Genomic DNA, 15580 nt, shown 5'->3' on the forward strand with positions numbered 1-15580 from the left:
GTCACAATATGTCGTCCTTATAGGACTGAATTCTAATTCTGCTGCTTGAGTAAAGGCTTTAGCACTTAAAGGGGCGCTATGCAGTTTTGACAATTTCGCTTTTTGCTCGCACGTTTCTCTATAGAGCTCCCCCTACAGCTTCGGAGTAGATATTTGGCAACACTGTTGTAAAAACCCGTTGGTGACTTTCCCCGTCTCCCATCTTCTCCCTCTGGTCATGTGCATTTGTTTTCAAAGAAGCCGGCGAATGCACGGAGCCATGTCCACTGAGGTAGACAGCTAGTAAGCTAGCTAGTAAGCCCGTAACAGACAGCCTTTACAGACAATAGCAAACATGCTGAGGTCACAGTAACAAGAAATACAAATATTATACAGAGTTTATCCCAAAGATACTTACAAGTGCAACTGCAAGAACGCCAGCTCAGCATCGGATTTGCAGGCTTCTGTTTGTCTCAGTTCTCGCCAGTCTGAAAACGCAGGTCTGATGTCTACTTGTGTCTGACTCCTCGCTCGGTCAGTCTGCCGTTTCCTCTTTCTCTGTTCCTCCGACAATGCTTTCCCAGCTTTCTGCTTCTTTTTTGCCGACTCAGCCATGGCGTGAGTGTGAAAAACATCTGAAATGGGCGTATGTGTGCAGTGCCGTAAAGCAACTCTTCACATCGCGAGACCTGATATTACGCGATACTTCCTGACGCTGAGGCCGGTGGCCCGCCAGCCCAAAGTTACAAGGGTGGTTTTTCCACCATTCAACCCGAAAAAAAGTCAAGCTGTTCAGTTAAGGTACATTAAGCTAAAAAAAACCTGCATAGTTCCCCTTTAAAACACGGCAAAGAGTCTAGATTGTTGTTGGCTCATTGCTCCAAGCTCTCACTAAATCTAACTGAATGGAGTAATCAGTGTAACTATTGATAATTATAAGGAGGAATGAGTGTGTTGTTAATCACTATCAATTACTCAACAAAAACTACATAGGAAGTGATTAATTATATAGGTTCAAATTTAAAACCTTGTATAAAAGCAGTACAATGAACATTAGATCTGGTGATCAAACGGTAAAGAAACAAGGTTGAATATACCCAAATAAGGTGGATGTGTTTCCTTTGTTACATCTGTTGTTTACAGTGTCGAGACACTTTGGAGTGTATTTTTGTATTATAAAATTGACGTTGCCCCAAGCAGCACTATTGTTGTTATGATTACCTGGAAGTTGTGTAGATCCGTGCACCACTTTAGAGTGGTGGTTTTACTTAAGCCCCTAGGAACCATGCTGGGCTTTTGTCAATTCTTGTCAGAATTGTAGGTCAAGTGACGCACACTGGGCGAATCATACTTTCCCCCTGACATAACCATCACAAAAGGAACAGCTGCAAAGACTAATGTGCATAATCTAGGGGCTCAAAAAGTCAAACATCCAAGGATTAAAATAAATAAATAAATAATGTTTATGGTATGCGCACACCGAGCACCATCTTGGAACGTCCAGTTCTCTTAAGACGTCTATGTATTAAACTGTTGACCAGGTCATTGTTTGGGGTGGTCTGTTATATCATTTTGATGTACATCTGCCAGCCAATCAGAAACAAATAGTGGTATTCACCATGATATGTCTTTATTAGTCTTTAAACAATGAACAAATTAATGATTTTTTTCAATTGGATCACAAATACATTCCAATGCATTTGTTTCCTGCTTTAATGTTTACGGTTTCAATTTCAAGACTGAAATTGATGGATGTTCTAATACTTTCAAAAGTATCAACACAGCCATTTTGTTTTATATTTTTGCTGTACTGAAAACACATAACACACTATATGGTAAAAATTGTTATGCAAATAGAGCATTCTGAAATGGTTCCCACTAAATTAAGGCTAAAGAATGCATCTGCATGCATGTGTGTATGTGTGAATACTGCTAATTGTTTAAGGATGCAAGAATTGTGATCATAACCCTAACCCCAATTTCCATACTGATTGATATATTTGTTAATTAGGTGGAGAACAATGACGTATATTTCTGCAAGACCATATTCCTAGTGGTGAAAGGGAAGTCACATCAAGGCTGATGTTTATCTTTTTGTTCTTGTCTGAAGGGGCCCATATTATGAAAAAAACACTTTTTCTGGGATTTGGGGTGTTCTTTTGTGTCTCTGGTGCTTCCACACACATACAAACTTTGAAAAAAATTCATCCATGCTGTTTTGAGTGAGATACGGTTTCTGAATGTGTCCTGCTTTCAGTCTCCTAGTGAGCTGTTCAAAATCGGCCTCGGACTGTGACGTCACAGTCCGAAATGAGCTGGCTAACCACAACCGTTAGCTCGTAGCGTTAGCGTTAGCCGGCTAACGCTAACGCTAGCATGCTACGTCGTTCTCAATAGCAAAGCCCTGCTACAACACACACAAGTTCACCATAATCTACAAAAGAACTACTTACATGTGTGCCCTCATTTAGAAGTCTCCCAGCTAATCCTGCCTTGTAACTGACCAAAGTTGAAGAAACAGCCTTTCTTCTCTATAGTTAGCTAGCTGACATGCTCTACATCTGAGCTACTGCGCATGTGCGAGTGCAATCAAAGATAGTACAGAAGAAGAAGAAGAAGAAAAGAGGTCTCACTCTGTAGCTAAAACAGAAACCAGGTGAAAAGAGGATCTGCAGCAGTGAGAGAGAGCTGTGCAGTACAACAACAATATGGTGTTTTTTGAAAATTAAACCATGTAAACCTATTCTGGTACAACCTTAAAATACAGTTATGAACCTGAAAATGAGCATAATATGGGTGCTTTAAGTTTTGTCCTCACAACTATTCATATTCTAAAGATTTAAGCTTATTCCTGATATACAACCTGTGTTGTGTGTGCAAATATATTTATTTATTGTCTCATTTGACAGCAACATATATTCCTGGGCCAGTGGCTGTCAGCGTCGGATACGATGTGTGTAGAACAAACCGGGGAGCGACCACGGTAGCGAGTAGTATAAAAGGCCGAAAATCCACGTAGGGAGGTTGGTTGGGGTGGTGGATGGGTCAAACAACACAGGACTATCTGAACCCAACCGTTCCGTCTTTCTTTTCGTAAACCCAACCGTTGCCTGTCCCTTGTTGTCCCACGTGACATGGAAACGTAAGCCCACCCACCACCTTTTCCTTAAACTAACTGCAGCAAAAGTGACACCAATAGTCCTGACCAAGCGCGTTTAGATAAAGCACGTTTAGGTATGACGCTAAAGGAGACTTTTATCGTCAAAGGCACCTGACCAAGCGTCCGTATTTTACGCAATGGGAGTGAGAATGTGTTGTCCTGGGCAGATGTTACAAAGTCATCCTTTTCCCCCTGAGCCTTGAAATTAATACTTTTTTATGTTATGTTTACCCATCCTATGTTGGATTATATGACAAAAGCAAAGACTGGACATTTTCAGTGCTTTACTAAAAAACATAAAATCAAGTAAAAACAAAACAACAAGGTAAAAAGATCTAATAGATCTCACAGAAAGACATCCTCTATGTAGAGATTCTCACACATTAATGCTGAGTTGAGCCATTGTGTGTGGTTCTTGTTGCGCGAACATTTACAGTCTGTGTGCTAATGACAGAATCCCTTTTATAAAGTTTAAATGTTGGACAGTCTCAAGCCCCTGAACAGGTGTTTCTGCATCTGAGGAATTTGAAAAGGGAGTGAGAGGAATGTGACTGATCACTTTGTGCACCTTGTTTTTGGACTGAGTGCCATGAAGAGGTGGTGGCCACTAATGATCTTAAATGTTATGCATTCAGCGCTGTCCAATTTTCTCTCCTGGGTGATTAAATTGCCATAAAACACCGTAACTGAAAAGGTGAGAACACTGAAAACGAAATGGTAAAGTGTGTACAAGCAGTGCAGTGGGGCTCATATTTGCATTAGTTATTTCACTCTACGCCTATTCAAGTCATAACTCCTCCACATAATCCTTTCATGTTATGAAAATTTGCTCATTTCACAAACTTAAAATTAAAAACTCCCCAGTTTAATTTAAAAGGAAAGGGTGCTCCGGAGCTTCAATGACACAACTCTGTCTTGACTCTCTTTATACAGTACTTTCAAAGGCTTTATTGTTTTTAAAATTCCTCAAACTTTTAAGCAAATCCAAAAGAAAATCATATCCACGCATATGTATGTCAGTACATCTTGAAGCCTGTGCGTTGTTTATGTATTTAGTGCAGGAGAACTGGAGGACCAATCTGTTGTGTTGCTAATTTTAGGCTCTCCCAAAGTCTCACTTCATCAAAGGACACAGATCAAAGCAGCCAGCTGTCTAATTCACATTTTTTTGGAATACATTGCTTCTCCATGACTCACTTCAGAGATTATCGACACTATAAAGTAAGTGCTGAATAACAGAGGTTGAATAGTTTCATAATCCGGTATCCCATTGGGATTTATTGTTGTTGCGTCTGAGCATCTGTGTTTGCTTAATGCTTGCTTTTAATTCTGCGTATGAAACATAATAGTTGTAGCGTGTTCTCAGTATGGGAGGAATGGCTGACCTTGAAGCACAATACTCTGACTGACTGGCTGGCTGGCTGGCTGGCTGGCTGACTGAATGTGGAGATTCGTATCATGTGTGATTTCTGTGGGGCCCTGCAGTCTTATTGGAAAGTGAGATCACCCTGCAGTCTTATTGGAAAGTGAGAAAAGAGTGTCTGCTTCATCATAACTATTGACTTCCTATGTGGTAAATCACATATGTGCTCATGCATTTAACCCTGAAGTGATCAATGTGGGGTCATGTGACAACGGCTTGTGTCTTACAGCCGCAGAAAACATTATATTACAACCAGCACATGATGCAAATGTGCAATCATTCATTCTTTCTTCAGTCTACTTTCACTTGGCACTTTATATTCTGTCTGTAGTCTTAGACATTAAAACAGCAGTGAACTTGTTTTCGGTGTTGTCCGCATTTTAATCTTGAACTTTGACCCTCACACTGTGTTTTTCACTCCGTCAAAGTTAAGAGACTTGCTTCGGGTTTGGGTTTAAAATCGGCTACTTTCCCCCTTTAGCGTTAAGCTCAGGGCAGCGCCATGGCAACCATAAACGACGCTGGCCCTCATCAAAAATGGTCACATCCGGTTGCAAAAAACCAAGACGGCGACGACCGTATCGCCAAACTCAAGGCTTCAAAAGGGCTGTTGTTGAATAGGATTGAAGTAGAGCTGGGCGATATGGAGAAAATCAAATTTCACGATATTGTAAAACAAATACCTCGATGTCGACAGTGACGATAATGTGGACATAATGAATAAGTTGGTAAAGGTAAATAATAGAAAGCAGTCTCGTAAAGTCAGAAAATTATATCACTTTACTGTAATGTAGCCTTTAAAAATCAGGAAAAGGCAACACTTAAGCCCTATTACGATATTACGTTGGGTAAACAAGGCCCTACTTTTGGATTATCGTATTACATTAGTAATTACAATATCCTAAATCTAAGACGATATTTAGTCTCAAATCACGATATCGATATATTGCCCAGCCCATATTGAAGTATAGTACCTATGTTCATGGTAATGAAGGAGGCCCTTGGAGTATTTTATGTATGTAATGTATATTAAATATATTTAATTAAGGCAATAGCAAGATATTAATTTAATTACAAAATCTGAAAATATTATGGCATAATGTTGAACGTGTCTATGATTAAAGCAGAAGGGCATAAAGAGATTATGCAATTAAGTAGAGTGGACAAAAACAATCAATAAAAGATATATGGGAGCATTAATGTGTTTCGACATAGCTGACAGTCAAAAAATCAAAACATAGTCAGGGTGAAATGAAATTTAAAATAGGGGAAGTTCACCATGAAGCCACACTGTAGTACAAAGGAAGACCGATATATTTAGAATAATAGAATAACTCAATACTGCACAGAATTAATGGGACATAATGTGGCTTATCATGCATGACTCAGAGTCGGAATTGAATTTTAATAATATCAGGAATACATATGAGGTCAGCATGAGGCTATACTGTGATTATAACAGCATAAGTAAGGCATGACAAGGAATGAGTTTAGGTCTTGTGTGATGTGTTTTTAACCTGGTCCCAGCAGGCAACAAAACATCAGTCGTGACACCCTGATCATATTTTACCAAGTAGCCTCTTGTGTCCTTCACACATCCTTGTTGTTGGTCTCTTTGTGTGGTTTCTGTTTTGCTGCCACACAGCATTCCAGGATGGGAGAAAAACATGCTCTGGTTTATTGGCATTTCTTTAAACCAATCACAATCGTCATGGGCACCGGGCAGAGCCACGGTGCAACTGCAAAATAGCCTCGGGAAGGAACTTGTTTTGATGAAACACATACGTTCAAAAGTTGTTTACCCTGCAGAGATCTGAGGAGCAGTCAACCATAGTCCTCATAAATCCACCAGTGTTTAAAATTCCAACACAAAGAAAGCATAAGAATTTCCCGGCGGCAACGGAGCAATCCCGGAAGAAGGTCTTGGATATATTATAGATTGTCTTTTTACACATTGCTCTAGAAAAAAATTAGGCTTCACCATACGGAAAGCTGAGTTTGTTCTGAACATTTTGATATGAAACACTTGGGGATCATTTATATGCAAATACCTTTTTAAAAAGCTAAATGAGGTAAAGACCTCAGAGGGTTAATATGTGAATGACTGTGATTCAGTGTAAATCATTGCCTTTTATGGGAAGGTGGAGCACTGGAGACTTGGAATGAGAATTGGTGATGGGCATGGGTTAGGAATGGGGTAATTTAACTTAATTTAATTTAATATGTATTTAGTTGGCACGTGCAGGATGACATGTGTGGAGGTTTTACTTACCCGGCTTATCCTTTCAAATACAGGCAAGAAAAACAGAATGGATTCAGTGACTTAGTAGAAGTACCACGTAACCTTTCCGAGGTCCAACACAGACTGGCAATAATGTAAGTAGGCTAAACAGACAGTGAAAGAGCTGGAGGACAAGAAGTCTAACATGATGGGAGTGGACCGGTTATTCTCATTAAAGCTCTGTGATTAAAGAAAAACAAAGTGCTCAGCAGAAAAATAAAGTCACTGGTTAGAAGGACCCTGAAGCTGAAGTTTTAGATATCCATCTTTGGAGAACATATTCATCTTTTGGACAAGAATGTGTTGGAGGGAAGAGGAGTGGAGTTTTTCTTTGTGATACTTGAATGATCACTTCAAGTTTTCCTCATATATGGAGCTAGAGCTGCTAAGGATTGAGTCCTGCTTTAACCTTGGTCCTCTTGTGCGTGTCAAGCCCCGCTAATGATTAGGACACTTTGCTTCTTTGAACTAACTCCTCTGCCCTCAAAATGGTAATTACACAACTGCTCTCCAGTTCACGGCAATGTTTAATGCAGCACTATCCATTCTGCATGCAGTTCATCCCTTTCTTTCCCTCTTTCTTTAACCCGCTGGGCACCCCGGGGGCTTGTGGAGAAGCCAGTCATGGAGAGTTTGATAAGGAGCCGACTTTGAGAAGCATGTACAAACCTTCCCTTTATCTCGGTCTGTGCAATTTCTCCCTACTTTACAGGAAGACAGAAACAGACAGAGGTCGCTTATCAGATGTCCCTCTGTATTTGTCCTAATCTGTATTCAGCGACATGGTTGGTTTATCTAGCTTTAGCTACACTGACTGAACCTTTGTAGCAATACTGGGACGACATTTTAAACACAGTTCTGATTACTTTTTTCTTTTTTTTCACATGCCATCGCACAGTTAAACTAGCCTTGACATCCCACTAGCAGTCCTGTACATACCTGTACGCAGGGATGGACTGACAATCTGTGTGTTCTGGAAAAGTCCAGAACAGCCGTCCAACCGACGGCCGTCGGCACAAAAAAAAAAGTCTATTAAAGCGATATCAACAGCCAACAGCAGGGGGGCGCAAATACAATCACTTATATGCTGCGTGTAAAAATAAAACTGAAGAAGAAGAGTCGGCCTACATCATTAGACGTGAGTTAATTTCACATCAGCAATACTGGTAAGTGCCAGGAGCAGGAAACATTTTAGGCTGCCTTTATCCCTGTCTTAGCGAATTGCATAGTCAGCTCAACATGAGTGTGCATCATGATTATGAAAATTATCGTGCCATTTAGTGCTGTCAAACTTAACGTATTGAATAATTTCTGTTAGGTTAATTTGAAACATTAAACGCTTGAGAAATGAATCGCGGGTTGACCACAATTTCACTTTCTCATATACGAGAGGTTGTAGTGAGCTCACTTTTGTGCTAGGATGAAGACTGCGGTATTAAATTAAACGGGAAAACATCAGGTATGCATTGGTACCACTTTAAACATGCTAACAAACAGGGAAGGGGGCTAAATAATTCACCAAATGTAACCAAAAGTTTAACCAAAAATCACCTTGCACTTTCTGTCTGTCTTCCATCAGAGTGCAGTTTTTCCTTGTCTTTCATATTTGGGTTTACTATTGTGGAACTGGCAAAGACCTGGTGGTTGTTTGTGAAAGCTTCACTGACAAAACTGATAGGGCCTAGTCATTATCATCATTTCACAGCCTTAATATGAATCAAAAGTGTAATATGACACTGAGAAAATATTAAATAGGTTATTCAATGCTAATTCTTTAACACAAAGCAACACATGTTATATACATTTATATTTGAATAGTTATAGTATACAGTTACTAACACTCTGTGTAGTTTTGGTATAGGCCTACAATATATCTAATCCCCATGTTCAGGTACAGCAAGTAGCCTACTTTATCTCTGAAAGTGTTGTCAGTAATACTCTGTACTGTTTTATAATTACAAGTTTGTGTAATTTGGGGTTTCTGTAGCCAGTTACATTTCATTATTTGTATTTTATTTTCAATGCAGATGTAATGGCATTGTACATTTTTAGTTTTTATTTGAAGGCTGAGGCTTCATTAATAAACACAACCCCAATTGTCATCATTGGGTTTGAGATGTTACTTGCTGTGAACACCTTGTCTGATTGGCTACAGTATTGTGGTATAGTATCAGGACATCCTGGCTAGTGTCTGTCACGCACGGCTCCGGATGGCTGGATGATGGGCCTATTTGGGAGAAAGTCCAGGGCTGTTTTTTAGCCCCAGTCCGTCCCTGCCTGTACGATAAGAATGCATTGAGCAGAAAATCACAGTGAATGTAGATGCTTCCATACAAGACACGGGGGGTGGGTCACTGAATGGTTTGATGAGTATGAAAATGATATAATCATATGATATGGTCTTCACAGCAAAAGCTGTCTGTGGGGAGGGACATAAAAATCTAGAAGGGTACCAGCTGCACGCAGTGGGGCACCAGTGCACAGAAAGTTTTCCAGCATGTAGGGCTGTGTGTGTGTGTGTGTGTGTGTGTGTGTGTGTGTGTGTGTGTGTGTGTGTGTGTGTGTGTGTGTGTGTGTGTGTGTGTGTGAATGGGAAAATGATAGGCATAAATTGTAAAGAGCTTTGGATAAAAGCACAGTGTTAATGCTATCCACTTACCATTTGTAGCTTTTCTATCTTTGTTTAGCCATATATCTGTGTTTCCTTGATGTATGCCTTTTCTTTTAACTCTTTGAAAGATTTAGAGCTACTGAAAACTAGAATCAAATTCCTTGTATGGGCATACTGTACTTGCCGAATAAACTTGATTTTGAATCTTCTTTTGGTTCCGTTTTTAATCTGAGAATACACAAATCAAGACAGCCGACACCACAGCTCCACATTTATTAGCCCCCTCCATCCTCTTGCAGTGTGTCTGTGACTTTAAACGCAATAATCGGTTCAAGTCACAGGAATTGTACACAATGGAAAGCTTGTGGGGGTGGGGGAAGCGGGCCTGGTTGACATGTCTTCAACTGACCTTCATTTGTGAAATGAATATGTAACACTCAATATCCATACAGGACCACAATGCCTTTTAAATGTACAGTGTAACACCATATTATATGAGCTAATAAATAAGCAGATATTTAAAAATAATAATAATTAAAAAGCCAATTTTTTCACATTTAGGTGCACAAACATTTCATCAAAGTGTCTGAGCCTTTCTCATCAGCAGCTTCAACAAATAGTTTTTACCCCAATCTAACACCTTTGTTTACCTGCGGCTACTTATAATTGAAAGTTAGTACGAAGCATGCCCGGACACTCTTCTTCTTAATGAGAAATGTCTGTGGAAAGATTATTCTGAAGTCAAGGTGCAAGAGGGACTAAGCACTGATATATTGAGCTGCGTCTGCTTTTTAAGTCTTATCCCCACTGTAGTAAAATTGGAGCCACGACCTACATTTCAAACAATTTAGCTGTGAGATTAAGTATCGGTGTACTTCAAAGGAAGTGAAATGTGCGTGGCCTTGGCGCCTTGAGCAATGCACACCCTTCCACCTCAAAGTGTGTGGCTAACTGGCTCACATGTTTCTATGGGAACAGTAAGGATAGCAGGCAAATGGCTTTATTTTTTATTGTTTTGCTGCGACTGTTTTATCTTCAGCTGATAGTTTCATAATCTGGTTTGTGTGATCATTGCGTTTCACTAATTCATCCTTCCTTCAGACTTCTGCTCTCACGCTTTCACTCCGCCTGATACCCTCATTTGCTTTCCCTCCATCTAATCTCAGGCACTTTCTTTTGGACTCTTTCTTTTTCCTCTTTCTCCTTCACTCTCTCCATCCACATCTCCCTGTCTCCTTCCATATTGGATGACACAATTCTGATTTTGAGTTTGGTGTCTAATAGGGGCATTCATTTGATGTGAAAATAGACTGAATCAAGGCTGGCGGAGAGAGGAGAGCAAAAGGGAGAGGGGCTTAAAACGAGTGGGCGGTTTTACTAGGAGTGTGTGCATGCATGTGTGCAGGAGAGTGACTAAAAGCAACCAGTAGAGATAGCAATGTGTTGTGAAGCTCCAGCATAGTGCTCAGTCAGATCCAGAGATACTGTCACATCCTTTCTTCCTCAGCACTGGTCTCTGTGCTCTGTGGGCCAGCGAGGTCTATAAGACATCACAGAGAAGTAGATATAAATACTACACCGGCCTAACTCCACCTTCATCTAGTCTCCTGGGGTAGCTTCCACCTACTCTATTGATCTTAATGGGTCATTATTAGGGATTATTATGTGGGTTGTTGGAATGTGTATGCTGACATACAAGACTGGACTTTAAAGCACAATAAAAAAACAAAACATGAATAATATACCCTACAAAAAAAAACACCAGTTTTTTTTTTGTTGATCAGGTGGATTATAGAGGACTTTCATTTCCATTTTGAAATTGCCATTTGTCATTTCAATATCCAATTTCCAATTATTTCAATAAATAATTATCCCTGCACTACTGTAAATTAATGAATTAGCCTATTTCTTTTTCTTTTAAAGGACAAGGCTGGAGTCTTCATTGTCAACAAAATCCCATTAAAAGACCAAAACTAGGGGGTGCCTAGGGGGCTCACCTGGTAGAGCATGCGCCCCATGTACAGAGGCTCAGTCCTCACTGCAGCGGCTGCGGGTTCAATTCCGACCTGCGGTCCTCTTGCTGCATGTCGTTCCCCCTGTCTCTCCCCTTTCATGTCTAAGCTGTCCTATCAAATAAAGGCCTAAAATGCAAAAAAAATATATATAAATGTAATTTCTTCAAATGAATTGGTAGTGAAAGTGGATTAAAACAGCACCCTATGTGCCTTCTTGACCACAAGTCAAACTACTTCAAACGATCTGTTGCAAGATGACATAAGTTTGCAAATTACAGATTTTTTTGTTTACATAATGTTTGTCTCATGGTCAGATTGATCTTGTTGTATGCAAATCAGTGGTTTTAAGTTCACTCAAAAATGGGATGAGAGAATTTACACTGTATCTGCAGTAATCATGCATCATGAGCTACAATGTTCCTAAGACTGGACATGTGTTAAATTAACCATGTTTAAAGGAACATTGCACATTTATCATGTGTCATTCAAGTGTCAAAACACTGAACATCTAAGACTCACAGGCTATAAACTGTACGCATGCTGAATACAGCTGTCACTCACATCAACATGTAGCTGCCGGGCATTCAGACAGGAAAAAAAAACAGCAGATACGTTCTGCTGTTTGCACTGTTCTTCCACTTCCTCCTCCCCCCCCCCCACACACACTGTACAACACACAACAACTAATGTTAAACGCCATAAAAGTCTCTTAAGTTTCATAAAATGTTCCCTGTGTTTAGGTGGATGATGAGTCCTGGAAAAATATCTGTTTTATAGGATAAGACACAGAGCAACCAGTAACACTTAACAGGGTGAATTTAAAAAAGTATATATGTGGGAGAAACTGTCAGGGATAACATATGCACTCTCACACACACACACACATACACACACACACACACACACACACTGTACAACACACAACAACTCATGCATAGCCTCTCCTTGCACACATCTAGAAAAGCATACACTGCTGCCTCTCTCTGGAAATCAGTTTAAACTACACCTTATTTAAAAGCAGAACAGTTTTATTGAAGGTCATTTCATAACCTAGTGCTACTAACTCTCTTGTACGCCAAGACCTTATTGTGTAGAGCATATGGTTTATATCTCTGTGGAGTCACAATATTTCACAATTCCATTCAACAAAATTTCAATTTAGAAAGTGCAATGGGAAATCTATCATTATTTGGCACCTTAAAGGTATTTCATCCAATTTCATAACAGAGCCCAAGGGCGAATGTGTGTCTCGGATGGAACTCGCTGACACTGATTGAAGTCTTTAGCAGAAAAGCAACAGCGGTGGGTGTATGGGTAACACTATAATGACATGAATTTATCCTTTTTTTAAATAATCTTTTACATCTCAATATGTTTTTCATATGAACCTGACAATTAACAGAACAATAACTGCTTTTATATCATCACTTCACTAAATGAATGATTTAAGCATGAAAAAATAACCAAATTACAAGATTTTTTTAAAATGACCTCAGGTGGAGGATATGCTTGTAATTATGACCTCATTAAAAAAAAAAAATATATATATATATATATATATATATATATATATGGCTACGAATATGTCCGTGAGCTATAAGCAGTTGAGTGATTTCCCTTCTCAAACGGTTTCATTTGAATGATTTTAATATGGCTATAGAGGAAAAACTATCTAGGATTATTCAATAATAAAGTGACAGTTATAGGAAAAAACTTAAAAATAAATGTTGTATGGCAATAATATGTTTGTTTATCTCCTTGTTAATCATCTCATGACCCCATGGGAGGACCTGACCCCCAGGTTGGGAACCAGTGCTTCATACAGTATTTGTTTTGGAATCTGAAAGTGAACACAGACTTTGAACAGCCTGCAAACTTTCCTCAGCATTCCTGCCAACTGCTAAATCTGCACTGATTAAAGTGTCACAATTGCAAACGATCTGATGCCTTGTAATGTGTTAAACAATTTCTCTTTGTGAATTACTATTCTGTCTTCCTTTTTGTAACTTTAGAAATGATACTACCATACTGTACACATGGACCTTCCTTGTTGCTGCAAGTATTGAAAATGGTTACATAACTGCAATACACAGTAAAATAAAACTGGCAGGCTTGGGAAAGTTGAGGGACCTTCAGCAGACCCATTGGGGCCACTCTTGTGCGCCCTCAGCTTTTTTTTTCAATTTGTTGTTTACTCCATAAAAAATGCTCAACGAAACAAACAGTTGACCATCAAAGACAGCACGGCGAGTAAAAGGGAAATCCGCTGTGTCTACAACATTTGCCAATCATAAGTGACTGACAAACTGTATGACAAAAAACAAAAGAAAATAAAAACAATCATTAAATATTTACTCTAAAATGTGGATATTCAACTAACACGGGAAAATAATTCTGGTACCATCCACTGTTTCATAGATAATGTTCATATCTATGGCACTATGAACTTTTTAATAAGTAATTTATAGAAATGAATACTTTATCATTAGAAACTATCTTAGCACATGCATAATGTTCTGAATTTAACCTACTGTAGCCGCGAAATCTGAACAATAGCTCCATTATCCTTATTAGAGGTCCTGAGATAAATGAGCTATTCCTTCTTCATTTGGAGCTCAGGCGCCTCATTGATTAGAGATGTGCTCGATAATTCAAATAATAGCATCGGAGAAGGGCACCCAACTCATCATCAGTCATGTCGTTGTTGGCAATGACCCCTGCAGCCATCCATCCATCCATCCATCCATACATCCATCCATACATCTTCGTCCGCTTATCCGGTGTCGGGTCGCGGGGCAGCAGCTCCATCAGCATTTGTACTGCATATGACTACTAATTTGCTACAATGGATCCTTCTGACCTCAATGTGATTCAGTGGCTAAATAGTTTTGCTCATTATAATCATAAACCTGAATGGATTCTCATAAGAGTTCCATCCTGCAGGGGGATGAGAGGACAGTTTTACCAAAAGGTTTTTTTCAAAATAAATAAAAGCAATATTTGACAATCTTCAGAGTTGTGCGAGTAGTTTTGTTCCATAAACAAACACATATTTTCGACTTTAAAAGAAATAGTGAATTTCAAACTTGCACTGAAGGAGTCCTCCAACATTATGATGAAGATCAGAATACTTGTCGTGAATAGAACTACTCTGCCTGTGAAAACATTTGTACAGTATAATGTCTTTTGTGGCTCTGGAGGAGCCTCGTCATGTATGAGAAAATAACCCTGATGATGCCATAGTGATGTCATTAGGGTTATCTTAGATAAGCCTTGAGATTTCAAGTTTTTAACAGAAAGTCTATGTTGCAAACTGAGGGGTTGTGCCAGAGGCGCGGGAAGTCATTTCCAGCAGGGGGTGCGGGGTGCTGGCGGTGGGGGGGGGGGGGGGGGGGGGTGGTGGTGCGCAGAACAACTCTACCTCTGGCTCCCCACCCCACCACCCCCCTCCATGAAGTAGGCTACATACTGCTATATACTGCACAGCGAAATATATAGGCACTAAATCACATGCCAATCACTACTGGTCAAAAGATTCCTTTGCAGCGGCCAGGTTTAAATCCGACCTGCGGCCCTTTGCTGCGTGTCATTCCCTCTCTCTCTCCCCCGTTCCTGTCTATCCACTGTCACTATCGAATAAAAAATAATAAAAAGATGAATGACTAGTCCAGCTGAGCAGGCGTCAAGTATGCCTTTCCAGTTCAATAAACCAAGTACTGCCATCTGACTCACACATCACAAGACAGTGTTACCATTAATTAAATCATACCAAAGCGTTGTATGGTTCAAGACTATGGCGATATAGTATTCACTATAAATCACCCAAGCAGAAAGCACAATAGTAATTCTGAAACGTGATTGACTGAAGATACAACAATACCATCACACAACACAGCTGAGTGAAGGTTGTTAAATAACAGTCACTTAGTCAGCTGCTACTTCACAAACTGCAAAAGCCAACATATAGGCTACTGCACTTGACCACTAAGTCTCACACAGGCCTATAGCAGCATCACAAAATTATGATGCAATACGTCTGATATGCATGGCTTTTCAATAAACTAAACTAAATATGTACATTATCTGGTCACACGGTCACAACAGATTATAT

The sequence above is a fragment of the Perca fluviatilis genome, chromosome 1 (assembly GCF_010015445.1).
Source record: "Perca fluviatilis chromosome 1, GENO_Pfluv_1.0, whole genome shotgun sequence".
In the NCBI taxonomy this organism is placed as follows: Eukaryota; Metazoa; Chordata; class Actinopteri; order Perciformes; family Percidae; genus Perca; species Perca fluviatilis.